The sequence below is a fragment of the Castor canadensis genome, chromosome 10 (genome assembly GCF_047511655.1).
Source record: "Castor canadensis chromosome 10, mCasCan1.hap1v2, whole genome shotgun sequence".
In the NCBI taxonomy this organism is placed as follows: domain Eukaryota; kingdom Metazoa; phylum Chordata; class Mammalia; order Rodentia; family Castoridae; genus Castor; species Castor canadensis.
The window spans coordinates 94,117,778-94,140,134 of record NC_133395.1 but is presented as its reverse complement, the minus strand read 5'-3'; positions in this window follow the sequence as shown (position 1 = coordinate 94,140,134).

The following is a 22,357-nucleotide window of genomic DNA, read 5'->3' as shown; positions in this document are numbered from 1 at the left end:
CATGAAAAGTATGGTTTTCAGGCAGTATTCCTTCCTAAACTAACTTAATTCTCACAGGGAAACAGTGTTCTCGAGCCTCCTGATTCTAAGAAAGATGATTTTTTGGAGCGATGCATGTGTTTCTACATCGAAACTCACTTGGCCCAGTTTGAGCAAACAGAGCCTATCTCCAACTTGAACCACCTAAGTTGCAGGCAGTATACCTTGCAAAACTAATTCTATTCTCACAGAGAACAATGTTCTACATCATTCTGTTCTACAAACATGGGTGTCTTTGGAGAGATACTTGTGTTTCTTCAACTCAACTGAATAGGCCAATTTGGAACAAAATGAGCCTTTCTAAGTGTTGAAAATTATGATTTTAGGGAATTATTCCTTTCCAAAACTTACTCAATTATTACAGGGACAAAATGTGATTGAAGCTCCTGCTTCTAACACTGAAGATTTCCTTCTGAGAGATACATGTGCTTCCTCACCTTAGCTAAACAGGCCGATGGGAAGCACCCATAGCCTATCCCGACCTAGGAAAACACACGCTGCAAGATGTATTCCTTTCACAAACTAACTCAACTATGTGGGACACAATGTGCAGGACACTGCAAGGTCTAGTATAGATGGTTTCCTTTGGAGAGATACATGTGTTTCTTCAACTCAATTGAACAGGACTATTTGGTTCTAAAAGAGGCTTTGTAAACCTAGACAATTATGATTTTATTGATGTATTACTTACAGGGAAAAAAATGTGCTTGAAACTCCTGCTTCTAACACTGAAGATTTCCTACCGAGAGATACATTGTGTCCTCACCTTAGCTAAACAGTCGGATTTGAAGCAAATAGAGCCTATCCCGACCTGGGAAAAACCACGCTGCAAGATGTATTCCCTTCAAGTACAACTCAAGTCTCTGGGAAAGAATGTGCATGACGCTGCAACCTCTAAGACAGAAAGTTTCCTTTAGCGAGATTCATGTGTTTCTTCAACTCAGTTGAATCAGCCATGTGGAGTAAAATAAGCCTTTCTCCTCCTTTAAAACTATGATATCCAGGAAGTATTCCTTTCAAAAATTAACTAAGTTCTCACTTGCAAACCACGTTCTACATGCCAATCCTTCTACTACTGTTGGTGGTCTTTGGACAGGTACATGTGTTTCTTCAGCTCAGCTGAATAGGTCTATTGTGAACAAAGTGAGCCTTTCCCCATCATGAAAACTGTGATATTCTGGAAGTATTCCGGTGAGAAATGAACTCAATTCTCACTGGGCAACAAGGTTCTAATACTCGTGCTTCTTACAATGATGAATTTCTACTGAAGGATAGATGTGTTCTTTCAAAATAGCTGAAAAGGCCTATCTGGATCACACAGAGCCTTTCTCCTGCTTCAAAACAATGATTTAGAGGATGTATTGCTGTCAAAAACTAACAGAATTCTAACAGGGTAGCAATGAATTAGATGCTTATGCTTCGAACACAGATGGTTTTCCTCTGCCTGATATATGTGTTTCTTCCTCTTAGTTGTATAGGCCTATTTAAGCAAACGTACCTATCTCCTCTTTGAAAATCCTATGTTGCAGGAAGGATCCCTTTCAAAAGCTAAATCGACAGTCACGGGATACAATATGCAAAATGTTTCACTTTCTAACTAAGATGGTTTTTTTGAAGTGATATATGTTTTCCTTCAACTTAGCTGAATAGGCCTATAATGGAGCTAACAGATCCTATCCCCACCCTGAAACACCTATGTTGCAGGAAGTAATCCTGTCAAAAACGACTCCATTCTTGCTTGGAAACAATGTTCTTCATGCCAATGCTTCTAACAGAAATGGTTGTCTTTGCAGAGGTACGTGTTTTCCTTCAACTCAGGTGAATAGGCCTATGTGGAACTAAATGAGCCTTTCTCCAGCTTGGAAACTATGATTGTCTTGAAGTATTCCTTTCAACAATTAACTCGGTTCTCACAGGGAAACAATGTTCTACATGCTACTGCTTTTAACATCAATGGTTGTCTTTAGACAGATACATGTGTTTCCTCAACTCAGCTGCAGAAGCCTCTTTGCAATTTAGAGAGCCTATCACAACCTTGAGAAACCCATATTGCAGAAAGAATTCCATTAAAAACTAAGTGAACTCACACAGGGAAACCCGTGGCAAGATGCTGCAGCCTCCAACACACATTGTTCTTTTTGGAGAGATACTTGTGTTAACTTCACTAAGCTCAATTGGGCATTTTGGAATGAAATGAGCCTTTCTCCCTCTAGAAAACTAAGATTTTCGTTAAGTATTCCTTTCCAAAACTAACACAATTTTAACTGGACAACAATGAGCATCACGCTCCCACTTCTAACACACATGGTTTTCTGTCCATAGATACATGTGTTTCTTCAACTTAGCAGAACATGGCTACCTGCAGCAAACAGATCCTATCCCCACCTTGAAACATCTAAGTTACAGCAAGTATTAATTAAAAGTAACTCAGTTCACAAAGGGAAACGATATTCTACATGATTCTGCTTCTAAAACAGATGGTTGTCTTGGGAGAGATCCATGAGTTACTTCCATTCGGCTGAATAGGCACATTTACAAGAAAGACAGTCTATCAACACCTTGAAAAACCCACAATGCACGAAGTGCTCCTTTCCAAAATTATCTAAACTCTCACGGGGAAACAATGTGCAGGATGCTGCAGCCACTAACATCCATGGTTTCCTTTGGAGAGGTAGGTAGCATTTCTACAACTGAGCTAAGTCGGCCATTTGTTAAAGAAATGAGCCTTTCTCTGCCATGAAAAGTGTGATTTGCAGGAACTATTCCTCTGAAAAACTAACTCAATTCTCACAAAGAACAATACGCTAGACTGTCATTCCTCTAACACCAATGGTTTTACTTTGAGAGATACATGGTTTTCTTCAGCTGAGATAGACAGGCCTATTTGGAGCTAACTGAGCCTATGTTCACCTTGAAACATGTAAGTTGTAGGAACATTCCAAGAAAAACAGAATTCGATTCTCACACAGAAACAATATGGTAACTGCTACAGCTTCTGATGTGGTAGGTTTATTTGGAGAGATATATGTGTTTCTTCAAGTCAGCTGAATAGGCTTAATTGGAAGAAAGAGAACATATCTTCACCTTGAAACATCTACGTTGCAGAAAGTATTCCTTTCACAACTGACTGAATTCTCACAGGGAAACAGTGTGCTAGATGCTTCTGCTTAAAACAGAAATGGATTATATGCATAGATGTATGTGTTTCTTCAGGGTGTCTGAATAGGACTGTTTGGAGGAAACAGAACCTATCTTTACCTTCAAACACTTGAGTAGCAGGCAGTATTCCTTTCAAAACCTCAATTGATTTTCACAGGGAAACAGGATGATAGATGCTACAGCATGTAACACACATGGTTTACTTTGGAGAGATTCATGAGATTTTTCCACTCACATGAATAGGTCTAGTTGGAGCAAACAGAGCCTATCTCCACCTTGAAAGCCCTTTGTTACAGGAGGTATTCTTTTCAAATACTTAACCGTTTCACAAGAGAAAGCAATGCGCTCGATGTTGCAGCTTCTAAGACTGATGGTTTTCTTTGGAGTGATATATGTGTTTCTTCAGGTGTGCTGAGTAGGCCAATTAGAGCAAACTTAGCTCATATCCACCTTGAAAACTATGATTTGCAGGATGTATTCCTTAAATAACTAAGACAGTTATCCCTTCAAAACAACGTTCTTCATCCTACTGCTTTTTACAGACAAGGTCTTCTCTGGTGAGACACATGTGTTTCTCCAAATCAGCTGAATACTGCTATTTGGAACAAAATGAGCCTTTCTCCATCTTGTAAATGATGATTTTCAGGCAGCTGTGCTTTCAAAAACTCAATGAATTATACCCGGGAAACAATGTGCTTGAAGCTCGTGCTTCAAACACCCATGTTTTCCTTTGGAGAGATACATTGGTTTCCTTACCTTAGCTGACATGGCCTATTTGGAATGAACAGAACCTACATATCCGTTGAAAACATAGATTCTCACGAAGTGTTTTTTTTCAAAATTAGCTCAATTCTCACTATGCCACAATGTGCTATCTGCTTCTGATTCATACACAGAAGGTTGTCCTCCGAGAGATACATGTGTGTCTTGAAATTCACTGAAGAGGCCTAATTGGAGCATGCACAGTGTATCTCCGCCTTGAAACTCCTAATTTGCAGGAAGGATTCCTTGAAAACCTAACACAATTCTCAAATAAATCAGTAGCCCACATCATCCTGCTTCAAGGACAGATGGGTGTCTGTGGAGATATACATGTGTTTCTCCAACTCAGTTCAACAGGCCTATTTGCAACAACGTGACCGTTTCTCCACCATGAAAAGTATGGTTTTCAGGCAGTATTCCTTCCTAAACTAACTTAATTCTCACAGGGAAACAGTGTTCTCGAGCCTCCTGATTCTAAGAAAGATGATTTTTTGGAGCGATGCATGTGTTTCTACATCGAAACTCACTTGGCCCAGTTTGAGCAAACAGAGCCTATCTCCAACTTGAACCACCTAAGTTGCAGGCAGTATACCTTGCAAAACTAATTCTATTCTCACAGAGAACAATGTTCTACATCATTCTGTTCTACAAACATGGGTGTCTTTGGAGAGATACTTGTGTTTCTTCAACTCAACTGAATAGGCCAATTTGGAACAAAATGAGCCTTTCTAAGTGTTGAAAATTATGATTTTAGGGAATTATTCCTTTCCAAAACTTACTCAATTATTACAGGGACAAAATGTGATTGAAGCTCCTGCTTCTAACACTGAAGATTTCCTTCTGAGAGATACATGTGCTTCCTCACCTTAGCTAAACAGGCCGATGGGAAGCACCCATAGCCTATCCCGACCTAGGAAAACACACGCTGCAAGATGTATTCCTTTCACAAACTAACTCAACTATGTGGGAAACAATGTGCAGGACACTGCAAGGTCTAGTATAGATGGTTTCCTTTGGAGAGATACATGTGTTTCTTCAACTCAATTGAACAGGACTATTTGGTTCTAAAAGAGGCTTTGTAAACCTAGACAATTATGATTTTATTGATGTATTACTTACAGGGAAAAAAATGTGCTTGAAACTCCTGCTTCTAACACTGAAGATTTCCTACCGAGAGATACATTGTGTCCTCACCTTAGCTAAACAGTCGGATTTGAAGCAAATAGAGCCTATCCCGACCTGGGAAAAACCACGCTGCAAGATGTATTCCCTTCAAGTACAACTCAAGTCTCTGGGAAAGAATGTGCATGACGCTGCAACCTCTAAGACAGAAAGTTTCCTTTAGCGAGATTCATGTGTTTCTTCAACTCAGTTGAATCAGCCATGTGGAGTAAAATAAGCCTTTCTCCTCCTTTAAAACTATGATATCCAGGAAGTATTCCTTTCAAAAATTAACTAAGTTCTCACTTGCAAACCACGTTCTACATGCCAATCCTTCTACTACTGTTGGTGGTCTTTGGACAGGTACATGTGTTTCTTCAGCTCAGCTGAATAGGTCTATTGTGAACAAAGTGAGCCTTTCCCCATCATGAAAACTGTGATATTCTGGAAGTATTCCGGTGAGAAATGAACTCAATTCTCACTGGGCAACAAGGTTCTAATACTCGTGCTTCTTACAATGATGAATTTCTACTGAAGGATAGATGTGTTCTTTCAAAATAGCTGAAAAGGCCTATCTGGATCACACAGAGCCTTTCTCCTGCTTCAAAACAATGATTTAGAGGATGTATTGCTGTCAAAAACTAACAGAATTCTAACAGGGTAGCAATGAATTAGATGCTTATGCTTCGAACACAGATGGTTTTCCTCTGCCTGATATATGTGTTTCATCCTCTTAGTTGTATAGGCCTATTTAAGCAAACGTACCTATCTCCTCTTTGAAAATCCTATGTTGCAGGAAGGATCCCTTTCAAAAGCTAAATCGACAGTCACAGGATACAATATGCAAAATGTTTCACTTTCTAACTAAGATGGTTTTTTTGAAGTGATATATGTTTTCCTTCAACTTAGCTGAATAGGCCTATAATGGAGCTAACAGATCCTATCCCCACCCTGAAACACCTATGTTGCAGGAAGTAATCCTGTCAAAAACGACTCCATTCTTGCTTGGAAACAATGTTCTTCATGCCAATGCTTCTAACAGAAATGGCTGTCTTTGCAGAGGTCCGTGTTTTCCTTCAACTCAGGTGAATAGGCCTATTTGGAACTAAATGAGCCTTTCTCCAGCTTGGAAACTATGATTGTCTTGAAGTATTCCTTTCAACAATTAACTCGGTTCTCACAGGGAAACAATGTTCTACATGCTACTGCTTTTAACATCAATGGTTGTCTTTAGACAGATACATGTGTTTCCTCAACTCAGCTGCATAAGCCTCTTTGCAATTTAGAGAGCCTATCACAACCTTGAGAAACCCATATTCCAGAAAGAATTCCATTAAAAACTAAGTGAACTCACACAGGGAAACCCGTGGCAAGATGCTGCAGCCTCCAACACACATTGTTCTTTTTGGAGAGATACTTGTGTTAACTTCACTAAGCTCAATTGGGCATTTTGGAATGAAATGAGCCTTTCTCCCTCTAGAAAACTAAGATTTTCGTTAAGTATTCCTTTCCAAAACTAACACAATTTTAACTGGACAACAATGAGCATCACGCTCCCACTTCTAACACACATGGTTTTCTGTCCATAGATACATGTGTTTCTTCAACTTAGCAGAACATGGCTACCTGCAGCAAACAGATCCTATCCCCACCTTGAAACATCTAAGTTACAGCAAGTATTAATTAAAAGTAACTCAGTTCACAAAGGGAAACGATATTCTACATGATTCTGCTTCTAAAACAGATGGTTGTCTTGGGAGAGATCCATGAGTTACTTCCATTCGGCTGAATAGGCACATTTACAAGAAAGACAGTCTATCAACACCTTGAAAAACCCACAATGCACGAAGTGCTCCTTTCCAAAATTATCTAAACTCTCACAGGGAAACAATGTGCAGGATGCTGCAGCCACTAACATCCATGGTTTCCTTTGGAGAGGTAGGTAGCATTTCTACAACTGAGCTAAGTCGGCCATTTGTTAAAGAAATGAGCCTTTCTCTGCCATGAAAAGTGTGATTTGCAGGAAGTATTCCTCTGAAAAACTAACTCAATTCTCACAAAGAACAATACGCTAGACTGTCGTTCCTCTAACACCAATGGTTTTACTTTGAGAGATACATGGTTTTCTTCAGCTGAGATAGACAGGCCTATTTGGAGCTAACTGAGCCTATGTTCACCTTGAAACATGTAAGTTGTAGGAACATTCCAAGAAAAACAGAATTCGATTCTCACACAGAAACAATATGGTAACTGCTACAGCTTCTGATGTGGTAGGTTTATTTGGAGAGATATATGTGTTTCTTCAAGTCAGCTGAATAGGCTTAATTGGAAGAAAGAGAACATATCTTCACCTTGAAACATCTACGTTGCAGAAAGTATTCCTTTCACAACTGACTGAATTCTCACAGGGAAACAGTGTGCTAGATGCTTCTGCTTAAAACAGAAATGGATTATATGCATAGATGTATGTGTTTCTTCAGGGTGTCTGAATAGGACTGTTTGGAGGAAACAGAACCTATCTTTACCTTCAAACACTTGAGTAGCAGGCAGTATTCCTTTCAAAACCTCAATTGATTTTCACATAGAATCAGGATGATAGATGCTACAGCATGTAACACACATGGTTTACTTTGGAGAGATTCATGAGATTTTTCCACTCACATGAATAGGTCTAGTTGGAGCAAACAGAGCCTATCTCCACCTTGAAAGCCCTTTGTTACAGGAGGTATTCTTTTCAAATACTTAACCGTTTCACAAGAGAAAGCAATGCGCTCGATGTTGCAGCTTCTAAGACTGATGGTTTTCTTTGGAGTGATATATGTGTTTCTTCAGGTGTGCTGAGTAGGCCAATTAGAGCAAACTTAGCTCATATCCACCTTGAAAACTATGATTTGCAGGATGTATTCCTTAAATAACTAAGACAGTTATCCCTTCAAAACAACGTTCTTCATCCTACTGCTTTTTACAGACAAGGTCTTCTCTGGTGAGACACATGTGTTTCTCCAAATCAGCTGAATACTGCTATTTGGAACAAAATGAGCCTTTCTCCATCTTGTAAATGATGATTTTCAGGCAGCTGTGCTTTCAAAAACTCAATGAATTATACCCGGGAAACAATGTGCTTGAAGCTCGTGCTTCAAACACCCATGTTTTCCTTTGGAGAGATACATTGGTTTCCTTACCTTAGCTGACATGGCCTATTTGGAATGAACAGAACCTACATATCCGTTGAAAACATAGATTCTCACGAAGTGTTTTTTTTCAAAATTAGCTCAATTCTCACTATGCCACAATGTGCTATCTGCTTCTGATTCATACACAGAAGGTTGTCCTCCGAGAGATACATGTGTGTCTTGAAATTCACTGAAGAGGCCTAATTGGAGCATGCACAGTGTATCTCCGCCTTGAAACACCTAATTTGCAGGAAGGATTCCTTGAAAACCTAACACAATTCTCAAATAAATCAGTAGCCCACATCATCCTGCTTCAAGGACAGATGGGTGTCTGTGGAGATATACATGTGTTTCTCCAACTCAGTTCAACAGGCCTATTTGCAACAACGTGACCGTTTCTCCACCATGAAAAGTATGGTTTTCAGGCAGTATTCCTTCCTAAACTAACTTAATTCTCACAGGGAAACAGTGTTCTCGAGCCTCCTGATTCTAAGAAAGATGATTTTTTGGAGCGATGCATGTGTTTCTACATCGAAACTCACTTGGCCCAGTTTGAGCAAACAGAGCCTATCTCCAACTTGAACCACCTAAGTTGCAGGCAGTATACCTTGCAAAACTAATTCTATTCTCACAGAGAAAAATGTTCTACATCATTCTGTTCTACAAACATGGGTGTCTTTGGAGAGATACTTGTGTTTCTTCAACTCAACTGAATAGGCCAATTTGGAACAAAATGAGCCTTTCTAAGTGTTGAAAATTATGATTTTAGGGAATTATTCATTTCCAAAACTTACTCAATTATTACAGGGACAAAATGTGATTGAAGCTCCTGCTTCTAACACTGAAGATTTCCTTCTGAGAGATACATGTGCTTCCTCACCTTAGCTAAACAGGCCGATGGGAAGCACCCATAGCCTATCCCGACCTAGGAAAACACACGCTGCAAGATGTATTCCTTTCACAAACTAACTCAACTATGTGGGACACAATGTGCAGGACACTGCAAGGTCTAGTATAGATGGTTTCCTTTGGAGAGATACATGTGTTTCTTCAACTCAATTGAACAGGACTATTTGGTTCTAAAAGAGGCTTTGTAAACCTAGACAATTATGATTTTATTGATGTATTACTTACAGGGAAAAAATGTGCTTGAAACTCCGGCTTCTAACACTGAAGATTTCCTACCGAGAGATACATTGTGTCCTCACCTTAGCTAAACAGTCGGATTTGAAGCAAATAGAGCCTATCCCGACCTGGGAAAAACCACGCTGCAAGATGTATTCCCTTCAAGTACAACTCAAGTCTCTGGGAAAGAATGTGCATGACGCTGCAACCTCTAAGACAGAAAGTTTCCTTTAGCGAGATTCATGTGTTTCTTCAACTCAGTTGAATCAGCCATGTGGAGTAAAATAAGCCTTTCTCCTCCTTTAAAACTATGATATCCAGGAAGTATTCCTTTCAAAAATTAACTAAGTTCTCACTTGCAAACCACGTTCTACATGCCAATCCTTCTACTACTGTTGGTGGTCTTTGGACAGGTACATGTGTTTCTTCAGCTCAGCTGAATAGGTCTATTGTGAACAAAGTGAGCCTTTCCCCATCATGAAAACTGTGATATTCTGGAAGTATTCCGGTGAGAAATGAACTCAATTCTCACTGGGCAACAAGGTTCTAATACTCGTGCTTCTTACAATGATGAATTTCTACTGAAGGATAGATGTGTTCTTTCAAAATAGCTGAAAAGGCCTATCTGGATCACACAGAGCCTTTCTCCTGCTTCAAAACAATGATTTAGAGGATGTATTGCTGTCAAAAACTAACAGAATTCTAACAGGGTAGCAATGAATTAGATGCTTATGCTTCGAACACAGATGGTTTTCCTCTGCCTGATATATGTGTTTCTTCCTCTTAGTTGTATAGGCCTATTTAAGCAAACGTACCTATCTCCTCTTTGAAAATCCTATGTTGCAGGAAGGATCCCTTTCAAAAGCTAAATCGACAGTCACAGGATACAATATGCAAAATGTTTCACTTTCTAACTAAGATGGTTTTTTTGAAGTGATATATGTTTTCCTTCAACTTAGCTGAATAGGCCTATAATGGAGCTAACAGATCCTATCCCCACCCTGAAACACCTATGTTGCAGGAAGTAATCCTGTCAAAAACGACTCCATTCTTGCTTGGAAACAATGTTCTTCATGCCAATGCTTCTAACAGAAATGGCTGTCTTTGCAGAGGTCCGTGTTTTCCTTCAACTCAGGTGAATAGGCCTATTTGGAACTAAATGAGCCTTTCTCCAGCTTGGAAACTATGATTGTCTTGAAGTATTCCTTTCAACAATTAACTCGGTTCTCACAGGGAAACAATGTTCTACATGCTACTGCTTTTAACATCAATGGTTGTCTTTAGACAGATACATGTGTTTCCTCAACTCAGCTGCATAAGCCTCTTTGCAATTTAGAGAGCCTATCACAACCTTGAGAAACCCATATTCCAGAAAGAATTCCATTAAAAACTAAGTGAACTCACACAGGGAAACCCGTGGCAAGATGCTGCAGCCTCCAACACACATTGTTCTTTTTGGAGAGATACTTGTGTTAACTTCACTAAGCTCAATTGGGCATTTTGGAATGAAATGAGCCTTTCTCCCTCTAGAAAACTAAGATTTTCGTTAAGTATTCCTTTCCAAAACTAACACAATTTTAACTGGACAACAATGAGCATCACGCTCCCACTTCTAACACACATGATTTTCTGTCCATAGATACATGTGTTTCTTCAACTTAGCAGAACATGGCTACCTGCAGCAAACAGATCCTATCCCCACCTTGAAACATCTAAGTTACAGCAAGTATTAATTAAAAGTAACTCAGTTCACAAAGGGAAACGATATTCTACATGATTCTGCTTCTAAAACAGATGGTTGTCTTGGGAGAGATCCATGAGTTACTTCAATTCGGCTGAATAGGCACATTTACAAGAAAGACAGTCTATCAACACCTTGAAAAACCCACAATGCACGAAGTGCTCCTTTCCAAAATTATCTAAACTCTCACAGGGAAACAATGTGCAGGATGCTGCAGCCACTAACATCCATGGTTTCCTTTGGAGAGGTAGGTAGCATTTCTACAACTGAGCTAAGTCGGCCATTTGTTAAAGAAATGAGCCTTTCTCTGCCATGAAAAGTGTGATTTGCAGGAACTATTCCTCTGAAAAACTAACTCAATTCTCACAAAGAACAATACGCTAGACTGTCGTTCCTCTAACACCAATGGTTTTACTTTGAGAGATACATGGTTTTCTTCAGCTGAGATAGACAGGCCTATTTGGAGCTAACTGAGCCTATGTTCACCTTGAAACATGTAAGTTGTAGGAACATTCCAAGAAAAACAGAATTCGATTCTCACACAGAAACAATATGGTAACTGCTACAGCTTCTGATGTGGTAGGTTTATTTGGAGAGATATATGTGTTTCTTCAAGTCAGCTGAATAGGCTTAATTGGAAGAAAGAGAACATATCTTCACCTTGAAACATCTACGTTGCAGAAAGTATTCCTTTCACAACTGACTGAATTCTCACAGGGAAACAGTGTGCTAGATGCTTCTGCTTAAAACAGAAATGGATTATATGCATAGATGTATGTGTTTCTTCAGGGTGTCTGAATAGGACTGTTTGGAGGAAACAGAACCTATCTTTACCTTCAAACACTTGAGTAGCAGGCAGTATTCCTTTCAAAACCTCAATTGATTTTCACATAGAATCAGGATGATAGATGCTACAGCATGTAACACACATGGTTTACTTTGGAGAGATTCATGAGATTTTTCCACTCACATGAATAGGTCTAGTTGGAGCAAACAGAGCCTATCTCCACCTTGAAAGCCCTTTGTTACAGGAGGTATTCTTTTCAAATACTTAACCGTTTCACAAGAGAAAGCAATGCGCTCGATGTTGCAGCTACTAAGACTGATGGTTTTCTTTGGAGTGATATATGTGTTTCTTCAGGTGTGCTGAATAGGCCAATTAGAGCAAAATTAGCTCATATCCACCTTGAAAACTATGATTTGCAGGATGTATTCCTTAAATAACTAAGACAGTTATCCCTTCAAAACAACGTTCTTCATCCTACTGCTTTTTACAGACAAGGTCTTCTCTGGTGAGACACGTGTTTCTCCAAATCAGCTGAATACTGCTATTTGGAACAAAATGAGCCTTTCTCCATCTTGTAAATGATGATTTTCAGGCAGCTGTGCTTTCAAAAACTCAATGAATTATACCCGGGAAACAATGTGCTTGAAGCTCGTGCTTCAAACACCCATGTTTTCCTTTGGAGAGATACATTGGTTTCCTTACCTTAGCTGACATGGCCTATTTGGAATGAACAGAACCTACATATCCGTTGAAAACACAGATTCTCACGAAGTGTTTTTTTTCAAAATTAGCTCAATTCTCACTATGCCACAATGTGCTATCTGCTTCTGATTCATACACAGAAGGTTGTCCTCCGAGAGATACATGTGTGTCTTGAAATTCACTGAAGAGGCCTAATTGGAGCATGCACAGTGTATCTCCGCCTTGAAACTCCTAATTTGCAGGAAGGATTCCTTGAAAACCTAACACAATTCTCAAATAAATCAGTAGCCCACATCATCCTGCTTCAAGGACAGATGGGTGTCTGTGGAGATATACATGTGTTTCTCCAACTCAGTTCAACAGGCCTATTTGCAACAACGTGACCGTTTCTCCACCATGAAAAGTATGGTTTTCAGGCAGTATTCCTTCCTAAACTAACTTAATTCTCACAGGGAAACAGTGTTCTCGAGCCTCCTGATTCTAAGAAAGATGATTTTTTGGAGCGATGCATGTGTTTCTACATCGAAACTCACTTGGCCCAGTTTGAGCAAACAGAGCCTATCTCCAACTTGAACCACCTAAGTTGCAGGCAGTATACCTTGCAAAACTAATTCTATTCTCACAGAGAACAATGTTCTACATCATTCTGTTCTACAAACATGGGTGTCTTTGGAGAGATACTTGTGTTTCTTCAACTCAACTGAATAGGCCAATTTGGAACAAAATGAGCCTTTCTAAGTGTTGAAAATTATGATTTTAGGGAATTATTCCTTTCCAAAACTTACTCAATTATTACAGGGCAAAATGTGATTGAAGCTCCTGCTTCTAACACTGAAGATTTCCTTCTGAGAGATACATGTGCTTCCTCACCTTAGCTAAACAGGCCGATGGGAAGCACCCATAGCCTATCCCGACCTAGGAAAACACACGCTGCAAGATGTATTCCTTTCACAAACTAACTCAACTATGTGGGACACAATGTGCAGGACACTGCAAGGTCTAGTATAGATGGTTTCCTTTGGAGAGATACATGTGTTTCTTCAACTCAATTGAACAGGACTATTTGGTTCTAAAAGAGGCTTTGTAAACCTAGACAATTATGATTTTATTGATGTATTACTTACAGGGAAAAAATGTGCTTGAAACTCCGGCTTCTAACACTGAAGATTTCCTACCGAGAGATACATTGTGTCCTCACCTTAGCTAAACAGTCGGATTTGAAGCAAATAGAGCCTATCCCGACCTGGGAAAAACCACGCTGCAAGATGTATTCCCTTCAAGTACAACTCAAGTCTCTGGGAAAGAATGTGCATGACGCTGCAACCTCTAAGACAGAAAGTTTCCTTTAGCGAGATTCATGTGTTTCTTCAACTCAGTTGAATCAGCCATGTGGAGTAAAATAAGCCTTTCTCCTCCTTTAAAACTATGATATCCAGGAAGTATTCCTTTCAAAAATTAACTAAGTTCTCACTTGCAAACCACGTTCTACATGCCAATCCTTCTACTACTGTTGGTGGTCTTTGGACAGGTACATGTGTTTCTTCAGCTCAGCTGAATAGGTCTATTGTGAACAAAGTGAGCCTTTCCCCATCATGAAAACTGTGATATTCTGGAAGTATTCCGGTGAGAAATGAACTCAATTCTCACTGGGCAACAAGGTTCTAATACTCGTGCTTCTTACAATGATGAATTTCTACTGAAGGATAGATGTGTTCTTTCAAAATAGCTGAAAAGGCCTATCTGGATCACACAGAGCCTTTCTCCTGCTTCAAAACAATGATTTAGAGGATGTATTGCTGTCAAAAACTAACAGAATTCTAACAGGGTAGCAATGAATTAGATGCTTATGCTTCGAACACAGATGGTTTTCCTCTGCCTGATATATGTGTTTCTTCCTCTTAGTTGTATAGGCCTATTTAAGCAAACGTACCTATCTCCTCTTTGAAAATCCTATGTTGCAGGAAGGATCCCTTTCAAAAGCTAAATCGACAGTCACAGGATACAATATGCAAAATGTTTCACTTTCTAACTAAGATGGTTTTTTTGAAGTGATATATGTTTTCCTTCAACTTAGCTCAATAGGCCTATAATGGAGCTAACAGATCCTATCCCCACCCTGAAACACCTATGTTGCAGGAAGTAATCCTGTCAAAAACGACTCCATTCTTGCTTGGAAACAATGTTCTTCATGCCAATGCTTCTAACAGAAATGGCTGTCTTTGCAGAGGTCCGTGTTTTCCTTCAACTCAGGTGAATAGGCCTATTTGGAACTAAATGAGCCTTTCTCCAGCTTGGAAACTATGATTGTCTTGAAGTATTCCTTTCAACAATTAACTCGGTTCTCACAGGGAAACAATGTTCTACATGCTACTGCTTTTAACATCAATGGTTGTCTTTAGACAGATACATGTGTTTCCTCAACTCAGCTGCAGAAGCCTCTTTGCAATTTAGAGAGCCTATCACAACCTTGAGAAACCCATATTCCAGAAAGAATTCCATTAAAAACTAAGTGAACTCACACAGGGAAACCCGTGGCAAGATGCTGCAGCCTCCAACACACATTGTTCTTTTTGGAGAGATACTTGTGTTAACTTCACTAAGCTCAATTGGGCATTTTGGAATGAAATGAGCCTTTCTCCCTGTAGAAAACTAAGATTTTCGTTAAGTATTCCTTTCCAAAACTAACACAATTTTAACTGGACAACAATGAGCATCACGCTCCAACTTCTAACACACATGGTTTTCTGTCCATAGATACATGTGTTTCTTCAACTTAGCAGAACATGGCTACCTGCAGCAAACAGATCCTATCCCCACCTTGAAACATCTAAGTTACAGCAAGTATTAATTAAAAGTAACTCAGTTCACAAAGGGAAACGATATTCTATATGATTCTGCTTCTAAAACAGATGGTTGTCTTGGGAGAGATCCATGAGTTACTTCAATTCGGCTGAATAGGCACATTTACAAGAAAGACAGTCTATCAACACCTTGAAAAACCCACAATGCACGAAGTGCTCCTTTCCAAAATTATCTAAACTCTCACAGGGAAACAATGTGCAGGATGCTGCAGCCACTAACATCCATGGTTTCCTTTGGAGAGGTAGGTAGCATTTCTACAACTGAGCTAAGTCGGATATTTGTTAAAGAAATGAGCCTTTCTCTGCCATGAAAAGTGTGATTTGCAGGAAGTATTCCTCTGAAAAACTAACTCAATTCTCACAAAGAACAATACGCTAGACTGTCGTTCCTCTAACACCAATGGTTTTACTTTGAGAGATACATGGTTTTCTTCAGCTGAGATAGACAGGCCTATTTGGAGCTAACTGAGCCTATGTTCACCTTGAAACATGTAAGTTGTAGGAACATTCCAAGAAAAACAGAATTCGATTCTCACACAGAAACAATATGGTAACTGCTACAGCTTCTGATGTGGTAGGTTTATTTGGAGAGATATATGTGTTTCTTCAAGTCAGCTGAATAGGCTTAATTGGAAGAAAGAGAACATATCTTCACCTTGAAACATCTACGTTGCAGAAAGTATTCCTTTCACAACTGACTGAATTCTCACAGGGAAACAGTGTGCTAGATGCTTCTGCTTAAAACAGAAATGGATTATATGCATAGATGTATGTGTTTCTTCAGGGTGTCTGAATAGGACTGTTTGGAGGAAACAGAACCTATCTTTACCTTCAAACACTTGAGTAGCAGGCAGTATTCCTTTCAAAACCTCAATTGATTTTCACATAGAATCAGGATGATAGATGCTACAGCATGTAACACACATGGTTTACTTTGGAGAGATTCATGAGATTTTTCCACTCACATGAATAGGTCTAGTTGGAGCAAACAGAGCCTATCTCCACCTTGAAAGCCCTTTGTTACAGGAGGTATTCTTTTCAAATACTTAACCGTTTCACAAGAGAAAGCAATGCGCTCGATGTCGCAGCTACTAAGACTGATGGTTTTCTTTGGAGTGATATATGTGTTTCTTCAGGTGTGCTGAATAGGCCAATTAGAGCAAACTTAGCTCATATCCACCTTGAAAACTATGATTTGCAGGATGTATTCCTTAAATAACTAAGACAGTTATCCCTTCAAAACAACGTTCTTCATCCTACTGCTTTTTACAGACAAGGTCTTCTCTGGTGAGACACATGTGTTTCTCCAAATCAGCTGAATACTGCTATTTGGAACAAAATGAGCCTTTCTCCATCTTGTAAATGATGATTTTCAGGCAGCTGTGCTTTCAAAAACTCAATGAATTATACCCGGGAAACAATGTGCTTGAAGCTCGTGCTTCAAACACCCATGTTTTCCTTTGGAGAGATACATTGGTTTCCTTACCTTAGCTGACATGGCCTATTTGGAATGAACAGAACCTACATATCCGTTGAAAACACAGATTCTCACGAAGTGTTTTTTTTCAAAATTAGCTCAATTCTCACTATGCCACAATGTGCTATCTGCTTCTGATTCATACACAGAAGGTTGTCCTCCGAGAGATACATGTGTGTCTTGAAATTCACTGAAGAGGCCTAATTGGAGCATGCACAGTGTATCTCCGCCTTGAAACTCCTAATTTGCAGGAAGGATTCCTTGAAAACCTAACACAATTCTCAAATAAATCAGTAGCCCACATCATCCTGCTTCAAGGACAGATGGGTGTCTGTGGAGATATACATGTGTTTCTCCAACTCAGTTCAACAGGCCTATTTGCAACAACGTGACCGTTTCTCCACCATGAAAAGTATGGTTTTCAGGCAGTATTCCTTCCTAAACTAACTTAATTCTCACAGGGAAACAGTGTTCTCGAGCCTCCTGATTCTAAGAAAGATGACTTTTTGGAGCGATGCATGTGTTTCTACATCGAAACTCACTTGGCCCAGTTTGAGCAAACAGAGCCTATCTCCAACTTGAACCACCTAAGTTGCAGGCAGTATACCTTGCAAAACTAATTCTATTCTCACAGAGAACAATGTTCTACATCATTCTGTTCTACAAACATGGGTGTCTTTGGAGAGATACTTGTGTTTCTTCAACTCAACTGAATAGGCCAATTTGGAACAAAATGAGCCTTTCTAAGTGTTGAAAATTATGATTTTAGGGAATTATTCCTTTCCAAAACTTACTCAATTATTACAGGGCAAAATGTGATTGAAGCTCCTGCTTCTAACACTGAAGATTTCCTTCTGAGAGATACATGTGCTTCCTCACCTTAGCTAAACAGGCCGATGGGAAGCACCCATAGCCTATCCCGACCTAGGAAAACACACGCTGCAAGATGTATTCCTTTCACAAACTAACTCAACTATGTGGGACACAATGTGCAGGACACTGCAAGGTCTAGTATAGATGGTTTCCTTTGGAGAGATACATGTGTTTCTTCAACTCAATTGAACAGGACTATTTGGTTCTAAAAGAGGCTTTGTAAACCTAGACAATTATGATTTTATTGATGTATTACTTACAGGGAAAAAATGTGCTTGAAACTCCGGCTTCTAACACTGAAGATTTCCTACCGAGAGATACATTGTGTCCTCACCTTAGCTAAACAGTCGGATTTGAAGCAAATAGAGCCTATCCCGACCTGCGAAAAACCACGCTGCAAGATGTATTCCCTTCAAGTACAACTCAAGTCTCTGGGAAAGAATGTGCATGACGCTGCAACCTCTAAGACAGAAAGTTTCCTTTAGCGAGATTCATGTGTTTCTTCAACTCAGTTGAATCAGCCATGTGGAGTAAAATAAGCCTTTCTCCTCCTTTAAAACTATGATATCCAGGAAGTATTCCTTTCAAAAATTAACTAAGTTCTCACTTGCAAACCACGTTCTACATGCCAATCCTTCTACTACTGTTGGTGGTCTTTGGACAGGTACATGTGTTTCTTCAGCTCAGCTGAATAGGTCTATTGTGAACAAAGTGAGCCTTTCCCCATCATGAAAACTGTGATATTCTGTGAGAAATGAGCAGAGTATTCCTGTGAGAAATGAACTCAATTCTCACTGGGCAACAAGGTTCTAATACTCGTGCTTCTTACAATGATGAATTTCTACTGAAGGACAGATGTGTTCTTTCAAAATAGCTGAAAAGGCCTATCTGGATCACACAGAGCCTTTCTCCTGCTTCAAAACAATGATTTAGAGGATGTATTGCTGTCAAAAACTAACAGAATTCTAACAGGGTAGCAATGAATTAGATGCTTATGCTTCGAACACAGATGGTTTTCCTCTGCCTGATATATGTGTTTCTTCCTCTTAGTTGTATAGGCCTATTTAAGCAAACGTACCTATCTCCTCTTTGAAAATCCTATGTTGCAGGAAGGATCCCTTTCAAAAGCTAAATCGACAGTCACAGGATACAATATGCAAAATGTTTCACTTTCTGACTAAGATGGTTTTTTTGAAGTGATATATGTTTTCCTTCAACTTAGCTCAATAGGCCTATAATGGAGCTAACAGATCCTATCCCCACCCTGAAACACCTATGTTGCAGGAAGTAATCCTGTCAAAAACGACTCCATTCTTGCTTGGAAACAATGTTCTTCATGCCAATGCTTCTAACAGAAATGGTTGTCTTTGCAGAGGTCCGTGTTTTCCTTCAACTCAGGTGAATAGGCCTATTTGGAACTAAATGAGCCTTTCTCCAGCTTGGAAACTATGATTGTCTTGAAGTATTCCTTTCAACAATTAACTCGGTTCTCACAGGGAAACAATGTTCTACATGCTACTGCTTTTAACATCAATGGTTGTCTTTAGACAGATACATGTGTTTCCTCAACTCAGCTGCAGAAGCCTCTTTGCAATTTAGAGAGCCTATCACAACCTTGAGAAACCCATATTGCAGAAAGAATTCCATTAAAAACTAAGTGAACTCACACAGGGAAACCCGTGGCAAGATGCTGCAGCCTCCAACACACATTGTTCTTTTTGGAGAGATACTTGTGTTAACTTCACTAAGCTCAATTGGGCATTTTGGAATGAAATGAGCCTTTCTCCCTCTAGAAAACTAAGATTTTCGTTAAGTATTCCTTTCCAAAACTAACACAATTTTAACTGGACAACAATGAGCATCACGCTCCCACTTCTAACACACATGGTTTTCTGTCCATAGATACATGTGTTTCTTCAACTTAGCAGAACATGGCTACCTGCAGCAAACAGATCCTATCCCCACCTTGAAACATCTAAGTTACAGCAAGTATTAATTAAAAGTAACTCAGTTCACAAAGGGAAACGATATTCTACATGATTCTGCTTCTAAAACAGATGGTTGTCTTGGGAGAGATCCATGAGTTACTTCAATTCGGCTGAATAGGCACATTTACAAGAAAGACAGTCTATCAACACCTTGAAAAACCCACAATGCACGAAGTGCTCCTTTCCAAAATTATCTAAACTCTCACGGGGAAACAATGTGCAGGATGCTGCAGCCACTAACATCCATGGTTTCCTTTGGAGAGGTAGGTAGCATTTCTACAACTGAGCTAAGTCGGCCATTTGTTAAAGAAATGAGCCTTTCTCTGCCATGAAAAGTGTGATTTGCAGGAAGTATTCCTCTGAAAAACTAACTCAATTCTCACAAAGAACAATACGCTAGACTGTCGTTCCTCTAACACCAATGGTTTTACTTTGAGAGATACATGGTTTTCTTCAGCTGAGATAGACAGGCCTATTTGGAGCTAACTGAGCCTATGTTCACCTTGAAACATGTAAGTTGTAGGAACATTCCAAGAAAAACAGAATTCGATTCTCACACAGAAACAATATGGTAACTGCTACAGCTTCTGATGTGGTAGGTTTATTTGAAGAGATATATGTGTTTCTTCAAGTCAGCTGAATAGGCTTAATTGGAAGAAAGAGAACATATCTTCACCTTGAAACATCTACGTTGCAGAAAGTATTCCTTTCACAACTGACTGAATTCTCACAGGGAAACAGTGTGCTAGATGCTTCTGCTTAAAACAGAAATGGATTATATGCATAGATGTATGTGTTTCTTCAGGGTGTCTGAATAGGACTGTTTGGAGGAAACAGAACCTATCTTTACCTTCAAACACTTGAGTAGCAGGCAGTATTCCTTTCAAAACCTCAATTGATTTTCACAGGGAAACAGGATGATAGATGCTACAGCATGTAACACACATGGTTTACTTTGGAGAGATTCATGAGATTTTTCCACTCACATGAATAGGTCTAGTTGGAGCAAACAGAGCCTATCTCCACCTTGAAAGCCCTTTGTTACAGGAGGTATTCTTTTCAAATACTTAACCATTTCACAAGAGGAAGCAATGCGCTCGATGTCGCAGCTTCTAAGACTGATGGTTTTCTTTGGAGTGATATATGTGTTTCTTCAGGTGTGCTGAGTAGGCCAATTAGAGCAAAATTAGCTCATATCCACCTTGAAAACTATGATTTGCAGGATGTATTCCTTAAATAACTAAGACAGTTATCCCTTCAAAACAACGTTCTTCATCCTACTGCTTTTTACAGACAAGGTCTTCTCTGGTGAGACACATGTGTTTCTCCAAATCAGCTGAATACTGCTATTTGGAACAAAATGAGCCTTTCTCCATCTTGTAAATGATGATTTTCAGGCAGCTGTGCTTTCAAAAACTCAATGAATTATACCCGGGAAACAATGTGCTTGAAGCTCGTGCTTCAAACACCCATGTTTTCCTTTGGAGAGATACATTGGTTTCCTTACCTTAGCTGACATGGCCTATTTGGAATGAACAGAACCTACATATCCGTTGAAAACACAGATTCTCACGAAGTGTTTTTTTTCAAAATTAGCTCAATTCTCACTATGCCACAATGTGCTATCTGCTTCTGATTCATACACAGAAGGTTGTCCTCCGAGAGATACATGTGTGTCTTGAAATTCACTGAAGAGGCCTAATTGGAGCATGCACAGTGTATCTCCGCCTTGAAACTCCTAATTTGCAGGAAGGATTCCTTGAAAACCTAACACAATTCTCAAATAAATCAGTAGCCCACATCATCCTGCTTCAAGGACAGATGGGTGTCTGTGGAGATATACATGTGTTTCTCCAACTCAGTTCAACAGGCCTATTTGCAACAACGTGACCGTTTCTCCACCATGAAAAGTATGGTTTTCAGGCAGTATTCCTTCCTAAACTAACTTAATTCTCACAGGGAAACAGTGTTCTCGAGCCTCCTGATTCTAAGAAAGATGATTTTTTGGAGCGATGCATGTGTTTCTACATCGAAACTCACTTGGCCCAGTTTGAGCAAACAGAGCCTATCTCCAACTTGAACCACCTAAGTTGCAGGCAGTATACCTTGCAAAACTAATTCTATTCTCACAGAGAACAATGTTCTACATCATTCTGTTCTACAAACATGGGTGTCTTTGGAGAGATACTTGTGTTTCTTCAACTCAACTGAATAGGCCAATTTGGAACAAAATGAGCCTTTCTAAGTGTTGAAAATTATGATTTTAGGGAATTATTCCTTTCCAAAACTTACTCAATTATTACAGGGCAAAATGTGATTGAAGCTCCTGCTTCTAACACTGAAGATTTCCTTCTGAGAGATACATGTGCTTCCTCACCTTAGCTAAACAGGCCGATGGGAAGCACCCATAGCCTATCCCGACCTAGGAAAACACACGCTGCAAGATGTATTCCTTTCACAAACTAACTCAACTATGTGGGACACAATGTGCAGGACACTGCAAGGTCTA